Below are 9,938 nucleotides of genomic sequence, written 5' to 3' on the forward strand. Positions count from 1 at the left end.
CAACCATGACTGTCAATCAGCTCCCGCTGTTATACCAGGTATATTGACTACATGCGGTTCCTACAACCATAACTGTCAATCAGCTCCCGATGTTATACCAGGTATATTGACTACATTCGGTTTCTGCAACCATGACAGTCAGCCCCCGATGTTATACCAGGTATATTGACTACATGCGGTTCCTACAACCATAACTGTCAACCAGCTCCCGATGTTATACCAGGTATATTGACTACATTCGGTTTCTGCAACCATGACAGTCAGCCCCCGCTGTTATACCAGGTATATTGACTACATGCGGTTCCTACAACCATAACTGTCAATCAGCTCCCGATGTTATACCAGGTATATTGACTACATTCGGTTTCTGCAACCATGACAGTCAGCCCCCGATGTTATACCAGGTATATTGACTACATGCGGTTCCTACAACCATAACTGTCAACCAGCTCCCGATGTTATACCAGGTATATTGACTACATTCGGTTTCTGCAACCATGACAGTCAGCCCCCGATGTTATACCAGGTATATTGACTACATTCGGTTCCTACAACCATAACTGTCAACCAGCTCCCGATGTTGTACCAGGTATATTGACTACATGCGGTTCCTACAACCATGACTGTCAACCAGCTCCCGCTGTTATACCAGGTATATTGACTACATGCGGTTCCTACAACCATGACTGTCAATCAGCCCCCGCTGTTATACCAGGTATATTGACTACATGCGGTTCCTACAACCATGACTGTCAATCAGCTCCCGATGTTATACCAGGTATATTGACTACATGCGGTTCCTACAACCATGACTGTCAACCAGCTCCCGATGTTATACCAGGTATATTGACTACATTCGGTTTCTGCAACCATGACTGTCAATCAGCTCCCGCTGTTATACCAGGTATATTGACTACATTCGGTTTCTACAACCATGACAACCAGCTCCCGATGTTATACCAGGTATATTGACTACATGCGGTTCCTACAACCATGACTGTCAACCAGCTCCCGCTGTTATACCAGGTATATTGACTACATTCGGTTTCTACAACCATGACAACCAGCTCCCGATGTTATACCAGGTATATTGACTACATGCGGTTCCTACAGCCATGACAGTCAACCAGCTCCCGCTGTTATATCAGATACTGACTGCGCTCTGACTACAGCCATAACAAACAGCCACGTCTGTTATAGCAGCTACACCAGGTTAAAACGGTTACAGCCAAAGTTAGTCCAACAGCTCCCGCTGTACATATCCATAGCCAAAGTTAGTCCAACAGCTCCCGCTGTATATATCCATTGCCAAAGTTAGTCCAACACCTCCCGCTGTATGCATCCATAGCCAATGTTAGTCCAACAGCTCCCGCTGTATACATCCACAGCCAATGTTAGTCCAACCCGACAGACCAACCCTGACCACGAGAAATGATACAAAACGAAACAAGCACTTATTTATCATATACCTTTATTTTTGCGTAATAAGTGTTCTAAACGCACACGGTTTTTCATTAATCAGTATAGACCGACTGGCTACAACTAGAGACCTTGCACCCACCAAATGTAGTCCATCTATAAATGAGCACAATTTCTTCAGCTCGAATATGATTATGTTCTTTAAATTTCTGTTTCATTAGTTTCAATTGCAAACTATTTCAAATAAATCAATATTTCCGAGCTGAGACTATTACAAGGTAGCCACTTCACGAAACGCGGTCAAATCCCTACGTAACCGGAATCCCCTCACACTCTGTCTTTAGGTGAAAGAGAAGTGGGTTGTGCCATATTTTTGAGAATTTCATCTTGTTTGAAAGTAACGGCTACAGTACATTTTCCAAAGTGTGCCAAAGTCATTAAATACAAGTTATCCTCCAATGCCGTGCGTTTGGGTTTCATAAACTGCATCTTTTTTGTATTTAGTCATTTATTTCATTGGTGTTTTACGCGACAGCGGCCAACATTGGGCATGTGGGGTATGGAAACCGGGCAGAACCCGGGGACACGACCATGCGCAGGTTGCTGAAAAACCTTTCCATGTATATGACCGTGGAGGAAGCCAGCAGTAGCTGGACTTGAACTCACAGCGACCGCACTGGTGATAGGTTCCTAAGACCCTGTGCCGCGCTGGCACGCTGACCACCTCGGTTAACCACTTTTCTTGTTCATAAAAAACGGGGAATTAATCATGGGACTTCTGGACAATCATTTGATGCACATCCGGACGAGTATATACCTGAAGACTTGAAAAAGAAAAAACAGTACCCCCTTCAAATTTGAAACAGAACTATTTACAACTGGTGGCCAGCTTTATGGATAGAACACTGATTATTAGCATGTTATTGGCGAATACTGTTGAAACACAAATTGTGGTCAAAGAACGTTAGACTGCGCAAAGGGGCATGTTCAGTGGTAATCAACAGCTCATTGTCACCAAGCTCCCACGAACAGTAAGCGCGGCAGAATGGTATTTACTTATTTATTTATTTATTTATTTATTTACGTATACACTATTTATTTATGTATTTATGTAGGCCCTATTTACTTATGTATTTATTTATGTATTTATAAAGACTCTGTTTATTTATGTAGGCCCTATTTATTTATGTAGGCCCTAATAGGTTATAACTTGGAAACACATTTCGAGACATATTTTCTTGGAATTAAAGAGAACTTTGTCACGTATATGGAAATATATTTTACATCATTTAATTGTTCACATTTTTATGATGACATTCATCTTAAGATTGTTTAAGTGTGTCTTCAAATCAAAATCTATGGGGCCCCGCGGCACACACGCATTAGAGAGTATAGCAACTTGCGTGCGAACATCGCTAATTGCAGATATGAAGCATAATCAAGAGCGGAAGTAAAAGTTTACAATGAAACCATATTATTTATGTAGGCCCTATATATTTGTGTAGTTTTCTATTTATGTAGGCCTTATTTATTTATGTATTTGTTTATTTATGTAGGCCTTATTTATTTATGTATTTGTTTATTTATGTACGCCTTATTTATTTATGTAATTTTTAAATTTATTTATGCACTATTACTTATTCACGTATTGTTTTATTTATATATTTGTCTAGTTTATTTATTTGATTTCCTCTAACTTGTGTGACCAAGCGATTGAACAGCAAGTACATCGACCACTCGGCCAAGTCAAGCTATTTTCAGGCAATATGGTTTGAGATAATATTTCACTCTCAAGCACAATTTACAGATATATTTGAGCAAAACTGTTGCGTAAAAAAGAAAAAAAAAAAAAAAAAAAATAGGGCGCCCCGAAGTAGAGGGCATAGCCTTATGTGTGTTGTAGACCACGAGGGTCCCATCCGTCCTTATCAAGGGGAGTGCTAACCTTCTCTCCTTTCTTACAACACGTAATATTACAATTGGACGAGGTGGTTATATTACTTACCAGAAACATCCCTGAATATGTTGGGGGTTTTAAAATTGTGGTTCCCAAAGATATATTTCTGACAAAGGTTTCATTTTTGTGAATTGAAAAACACATTTTGCGTCATATATTCCTTGAATTAAAGATAATATCGTTACGATTATGTTTATGGTTTAATATTCTTCTTTAATTTACATTTTATCTTGTTTAGATTAACTAAAATGAATTTTGCTAGAAATGTGATTTATTTTTAATGATCTTTGTGTTTGATCTTCAAAAGTAAGCATGAAAACCAAGGAAATGTGAGGTACATGTATAAACTGGGTACAGCAGTTTAGATGTAAAAAAAGGCACAATTTAATTTGGAAGGAAATTCAAAGTTAAAATATTTTGCTCACTAATTATTATTATTTGAGACCATTTCACCGTCAACCCATTTTGCTTGAAGGTGAAACTGAAATCTTATATTGATACAGGTCCCAGTAGTTTCATTTGATTTTTACATTTTCGAGTGGAAAAGCGTATGGATGGTTTCACAACTTTAGGGATGAAAAAAACCAAAAAAAAAAAACCAAAACAAAAAAACACAATGTATACTATGACTTATTCACGAAAGTTTGTGAATAAGTCATCATGTACAAAGTATTTTCTGTCGTTTTGTTCATCGCTAGCATTATTGACATTTTAAACAAGAAGCTGGACTTACTATGCGGTTGTGTAAGCAGCCGAACACAGTACGCGTGGATACATTACTGTCCTGCATTCAATTTCAGAGAGACTGTGTTCGTGAGTTCAACTCCAAAGTGTGTAAAGTATAATTTGACACTGGACTAGAGATAAAATGCCAGATATGAAGTTATGACCTGGGAAAGTAGTTCAAAGCTCATTTAGGCTATAAATGTAACCACAAGGATAGTGAAATCTGTCATCTCGTTCCGTTGCAATCGGTTAAGTAATTCTGAAGATATGACTGTAACACATCAAATTCTAACAGGAATTCTGAGCGGAAAAAGAGTGGCACTGAAGACTGTTGGCCATAATCACCGCGCAACAATGAGTGGCACCGAAGACTGTTGGCCATAATCACCGCGCAACAGTGAATGGCACTGAAGACTGTTGGCCATAATCACCGCACAACATAGAATGGCACTGAAGACTGTTGGCCATAATCACCGCGCAACAATGAATTTATGTATGAACTTACCACGAATTTGGCTCAGCATAGCTTATGAGATATTGTATATCTTTTAAACAAAAGTATGAACTTTGATCAGAGAAAGAGCAAGGGGGTCAAAGGCACCTGTAGCTTACTCAATATACATGGAATTTTAAGACTCATTTTGACTCATTTTTAGCCGCAAGAAAACAATAGGATTTATTTACTTATTTATTTGATTGGTGTTTTACGCCGTACTCAAGAACTTTTCACTTATACGACGGCGGCCAGCATTATGATTGGTGGAAACCGGGCAGAGCCCGGGGGAAACCCACGACAATCCGCAGGTTGCTGGTAGACCTTCCCACGTACAGCCAGAGAGGAAGCCAGCATGAGCTGGACTTGAACTCACAACGACCGCATTGTTGAAAACAATAGGACTAAAGCAAACAAGTTGTACGTAAAATAAATTTGATACCTGTGCACAATATTTTAAGTGTGAACTTTTACTTCCGCACGTGATTGTGCTTAATATCTACAAATAGCGATGTTCACACACAAATTGCTATACTCTCTAATGCGTGTGTGCCGCGGGGCCCCATAAAGTTTGATTTGAAGAAACACTTAAGCAATCTTAAGATGAATATCATCAAAAAAACGTCAACAATTAAATGACGTAGAATATATTTCCATATACGTGACAAAGTTCTCTTTAATTCCAAGAAAATATGTCTCGAAATGTGTTTCCAAGTTATAAAAATTAAATCTTTGTCAGAAATATATTCCCTCTACTTCGGGGCGCCCTGTTTTTTTTGTGTTTTTTTTTTTAAAATATGCATTACACTGATTAGAATCAGAACAATAACCATGTAATGTAATATATGACTTCTTAATTAATTTGACTGGTGTTTGGCGAAAGTACCCATGGCTAGTTTACGTATATGACAGCGGCTAGCTGATTGGTGGCAGCATAACTTATAAGTATGAAGTGTATCATACATATAGGTCTTCACAGCTAAACATTATTGCATGTTATTTCCTCACCACCACCACCTCCCCCCCAAATATGGGGTGAAGGGAGGAGGGAAGAAAGATTTTTAGTCGAGTTTTGAACCCTAATTTTCGAATTGTTGGCATCATTTAAAACAAGATAACAAAATGAAAGTTTTCACTGGTTTAAGTCTCGGTCTAAGAAATATAAAAAACAAATTAATTTCAGTGTAAAATGTTACTTCCACATTTGATTTTGTTTAAACAAGTAGCAATGTTTAGATGAAAATTGCAATACTCTCCAATGAGTTTTTCCTACGGAGCGCTATATTTTGATTTGATTAATCACTCGGACAACAGATTTTTTTTTTTTTTTGAGTGTAGGCCTATCATCATAAAAACGTAAACATTTAAAATACCTGCAAAATATTTCCATAAATTGTTCCAACTAAAGTATATAATGTATCAAAAATGTTTTGCAAAGTCGTCACGAACTTTGATTAATCATTCTAATCTTTTTATTTACACATATAAAATTCTGAAGCGACATAAATGTCAGCGATTTTTTCATAGCTATATGTATTAATTGCTCATTTACTTTAAAAATATAGGAATGTAAAGCGATTGGTTAAGCTTGAAACTTTCCCAGATTAGTCAGTTAGATGCACTGTTATTATTTTTTATTTTTAATAAACTTGTGCAAGTAGTAAACATCCTACTACAAAATGTTCCAATAATGTCATTCCCCGACTCTCATCCGAGTGTTAAAATATGCAAATGAGCGTGGCCTATTTCCTGTATAGTGACCTCGTTGTCATACTAATTTGTGATGCTCATGACCTAACCAATGCTTAGATTAGAAAGTGTTCTTTCTAATTTCTATCTTTTAGGCTACTGGTAAACACCAGTATGTCTATCACAACCTCAAAATAGACAGACACTAGCATATATGTATAGGCCTACATGGAGCCAGCGGGGAAAGAGCCCATGAGTGGGGCCAAAGAAGAGATGTAATCCATAGAAAGGTGTCCTTCGATATTGGCGGGATGAAAGATGGGTTGCGTAAGGATGGTTTCAGTGTTTGCAAGTATATTGTAATCTGTCTTTTGATCAGGGTAGGTGAACATACGGGAAATAATGCTCTTTGCAGGCGTTCCAACTTCAACCACGTGGCCTGTGTTGTGTCACGTGACGAGTTGCCTGAAGAGCTACACAGACTGAGGAAGAAAAGTTGACAACTTGGACATGGGCACTGTCCCGTCGAAATTGCGAAATAGATACAGTGTTTTACAGCTAATGAAAGTTGCCATGTCGACAGCTGTGTGACGCTGCAAGAGACGCTGCGATGCCTGACGTGGAAGGAGGCGCCTCTAAGGTTTGTGGAGCGAATTTCTTAAGCACCAGTTGTTACAGCCACACTTTTTTTTAGATATTCAATACAACAACAACGCCGTCTGCCTGTTAAAACATTTACATATTTGTGGACAGGATGTTGACAGTTGCCGTGGCTGTCATTCGTTGTACCAACTTTCCTCGCAGGTTATTCTCGTCCTTTTCAAATAGAAAAGACAGTGTGCTGAGTCATTGTGGATAATTTTTCTGTCAAACATTTCATTTTATGACATGGGTGAGGAAACTCCATTTATTTCCTTGAAAAACTTGTTAGCTAGTATAGTTTTTATCAGATGTCGGACGTTGTGAAATAATAAACCTACTGGCATACAAGCAAAGAAACCAGACAGGGTATGCTCTGACGGGCTTTCTCTTCATCCTAAAGGATAACAGCCCTGATGCCAACAATGCTACATGTACTTTTCATATAACTGTACCTGCTTTACTTGCTGTCTGGCACACATCGATGTTGGGGCAAATGAAAAGTGTCGTAGTTGACCAAAATGCTCATCTCGGCCAAATATCCCCTCTTTTGGGTGCTAGTAAATCCAACAGAGCCGAAAATTACATGGCCATTGCTGCTAGGCACATAACACAACCGCCATGTTGCTTTCGCAGGTTCTAGATAACCCGCGTTAACTCGCAAGAAAATCATTCAGTTGCTGTCATGTACTTCCAAAGTCAACAACAACAAACCCACGAAACATTGGCTCTTGGGGAAAACTAAACTTGCCTAGTGTTACTATGATGATTGATAAAAGGTATTATCTTTCGTGAATTATCTTATGACTTGTATGTACAACTATCACAATGAGGTGTCGGCAACAGTGGGTGTAGTGTCTGAAAATGTATTTATTTTGTGAATTTGCGCAGTTGTCATGGATTGTTTTTAGTTCAGCGAGACTCAGAACAGTTAGTTCATTATGCGGACCACTCAGTTGACATTGATTTACATTAGGGAAGTTTTAATGCGTGTACGAAGATGTGGTAAATGTTGTTGACCGTTAATCGACACATTGGAAGCAGTTTTTCTAAGTAATACCCCTCGGTTTTGTGTTGCTCGATTAAATAGTTACATTTTGCAATTATGTTTCATGCCATGTCCGATAAGTCCTTCCTAAATGATGTATGCAGTTTAAAATACGTGTCAACTGTAGCTCTTACCTCTGAGCTCTGCCACACACAAAACACTCACTTGAGGTAAATTTGACTGGATAATAGCATGTCAGAAGCTGAGGGAACTATATACTGCTGTAGCTGAAAAAATTGATGCTTTATTTTATCATGGGTAAATAAAATCACTTTAATAAACAAAATGAATCAATTTATTTATGTTTCACATTGCAACAGCCATTTCACTAGAGCTGATAAGCTTTCTTCAGTTTTAAGTCTTTGTTAATTGCTGCTAGTGGTCACAGTTTGCATGAGCTAGCATTTATAGGATCGTTGCAATCTTTGTTATCGTGGGGCCAGTCCAACAATTTAGACTACTGATGCCATGAAAGAAATACTTTCTTCCAGCAAGTTGATTTGTGAAAAACACTTTTCAGGTGTTATGCATTGTGTTCTTGTTCATCAGGAGCCCAAATCCTCTTTGTCGGCCACTGCCAACATCTTTGTCCCTCGTGCCATCCCGGTGCCCACCCGTCACACAGGAGGTGGGGGTGGGGGCGTTCCTTACCCTGGGACAGTTACCCCGGGGCCCACTAACCCTCTACAGGAGATCCCAGCATACATGATCAACTGTTACCCATTTGTACAGGAGGATGGGACAAGAAAGTACGTAAAGTTTTCCTGCTGACTGGACATGCATGTGTAGTGGGAGGGGTTGGGGGGTGGGTGATTGTATTGTTGTGTGAAAAATTTGATTTAAATGTGTTGGCTTTGATAATTCTACTGGTCATATTAAACAAATGTTATTATATTTAAATGTATACCAATAACCGTTTTATATGTATTGTTCACAGATTTCGTACTTTTTACCTATCAGCCTCAAGCCCGATTTAATTAAATGACACTTTTGTAGACAAATAATGGTTGTCTCCATGGCCTAGTGGTTAGTGTGCTAGTGCAGTACAATGATTCAGGAGTCTCTCAACACTGACCAATGCGGTCGCTGTGAGTTCAAGTCCATCTCATGCAGACTTCCTCTCCGGCCGTAAGTGGAAGGTCTGCCAGCAACCTGCGGATGGTCGTGGGTTTCCCCCGGGCTCTGCTCGGTTTCCTCCCACCGTAATGCTGGCCACCATTGAACAAGTGAAATATTCTTCAGCATAGCGTAAAAGAATAGTTCAGATAAATACATAAATAGACAAACAAGGCAGCTAGTTCATCTTTAGGCATTGCCGTGGCTTATTCTTACTCGACCATGCAGCAAACTACTAGCAGGCCATAAACAAGCCACAAATAGATCACATGATGAATCAGGAACCTTTCTGTTATAACTGTGACTAAGGCAATCATTAAAAAAATCTTTTAAAACGTATATAAGACATATTGAGGAATTGTATTGGTGAAGAGCGTTAGCGCTTATGCACCCAGGTCTTATAGAGGAAGCTAAAGGATGTCAAAATGACCTTGACTTTATAAAGAATAACAGTAGCTTTGATATTCTATATAAACACAGTGTCTTGTTGCTCTCATGGCCACTTTTGTCGTAGCTTGAGTCTGTCGTCAACCTACCCTCAACGCTTATGTTATAAAGTTTGACAAAAAATTGGGGATTGTGAGCTGCTGTGACCAGCTGGGCATAACTGGATGTTTGTGATTACAAGCTTGCATAGATCGACCAATCAAACCAGTGTCTGATCGATTGCTCTCAGTTGCTTCGAATCGTTTCCAGTCACCAAAAAAGGAGTTGTATGGTTGAATCTAAGCCTGGCTTTACAATGCTGCTTGTCTAAAATATCTAAATTACTTGACATTTTGTTTTCCCTGTTTCCAGATCAGCACGCTGGCCTCTCACCAATTCTGGGCCTTTCCCAGGATATTGCGATC

The 9,938-nt window shown here is 39.0% G+C and overlaps 1 non-coding gene across 1 annotated transcript; it reads right to left on the reverse strand.

The window, feature by feature from the left end:
- Window positions 1–3,269: 3,269 nt before the first annotated feature.
- LOC135463223 (U6atac minor spliceosomal RNA) lies at window positions 3,270–3,386 on the reverse strand. The gene has a single exon (XR_010443548.1). It is a non-coding gene; the product is annotated as a U6atac minor spliceosomal RNA (small nuclear RNA).
- Between the last annotated feature and the right edge of the window lie 6,552 nt (window positions 3,387–9,938).

This window comes from Liolophura sinensis, chromosome 2 (genome assembly GCF_032854445.1).
Source record: "Liolophura sinensis isolate JHLJ2023 chromosome 2, CUHK_Ljap_v2, whole genome shotgun sequence".
Taxonomy (NCBI): Eukaryota; Metazoa; Mollusca; class Polyplacophora; order Chitonida; family Chitonidae; genus Liolophura; species Liolophura sinensis.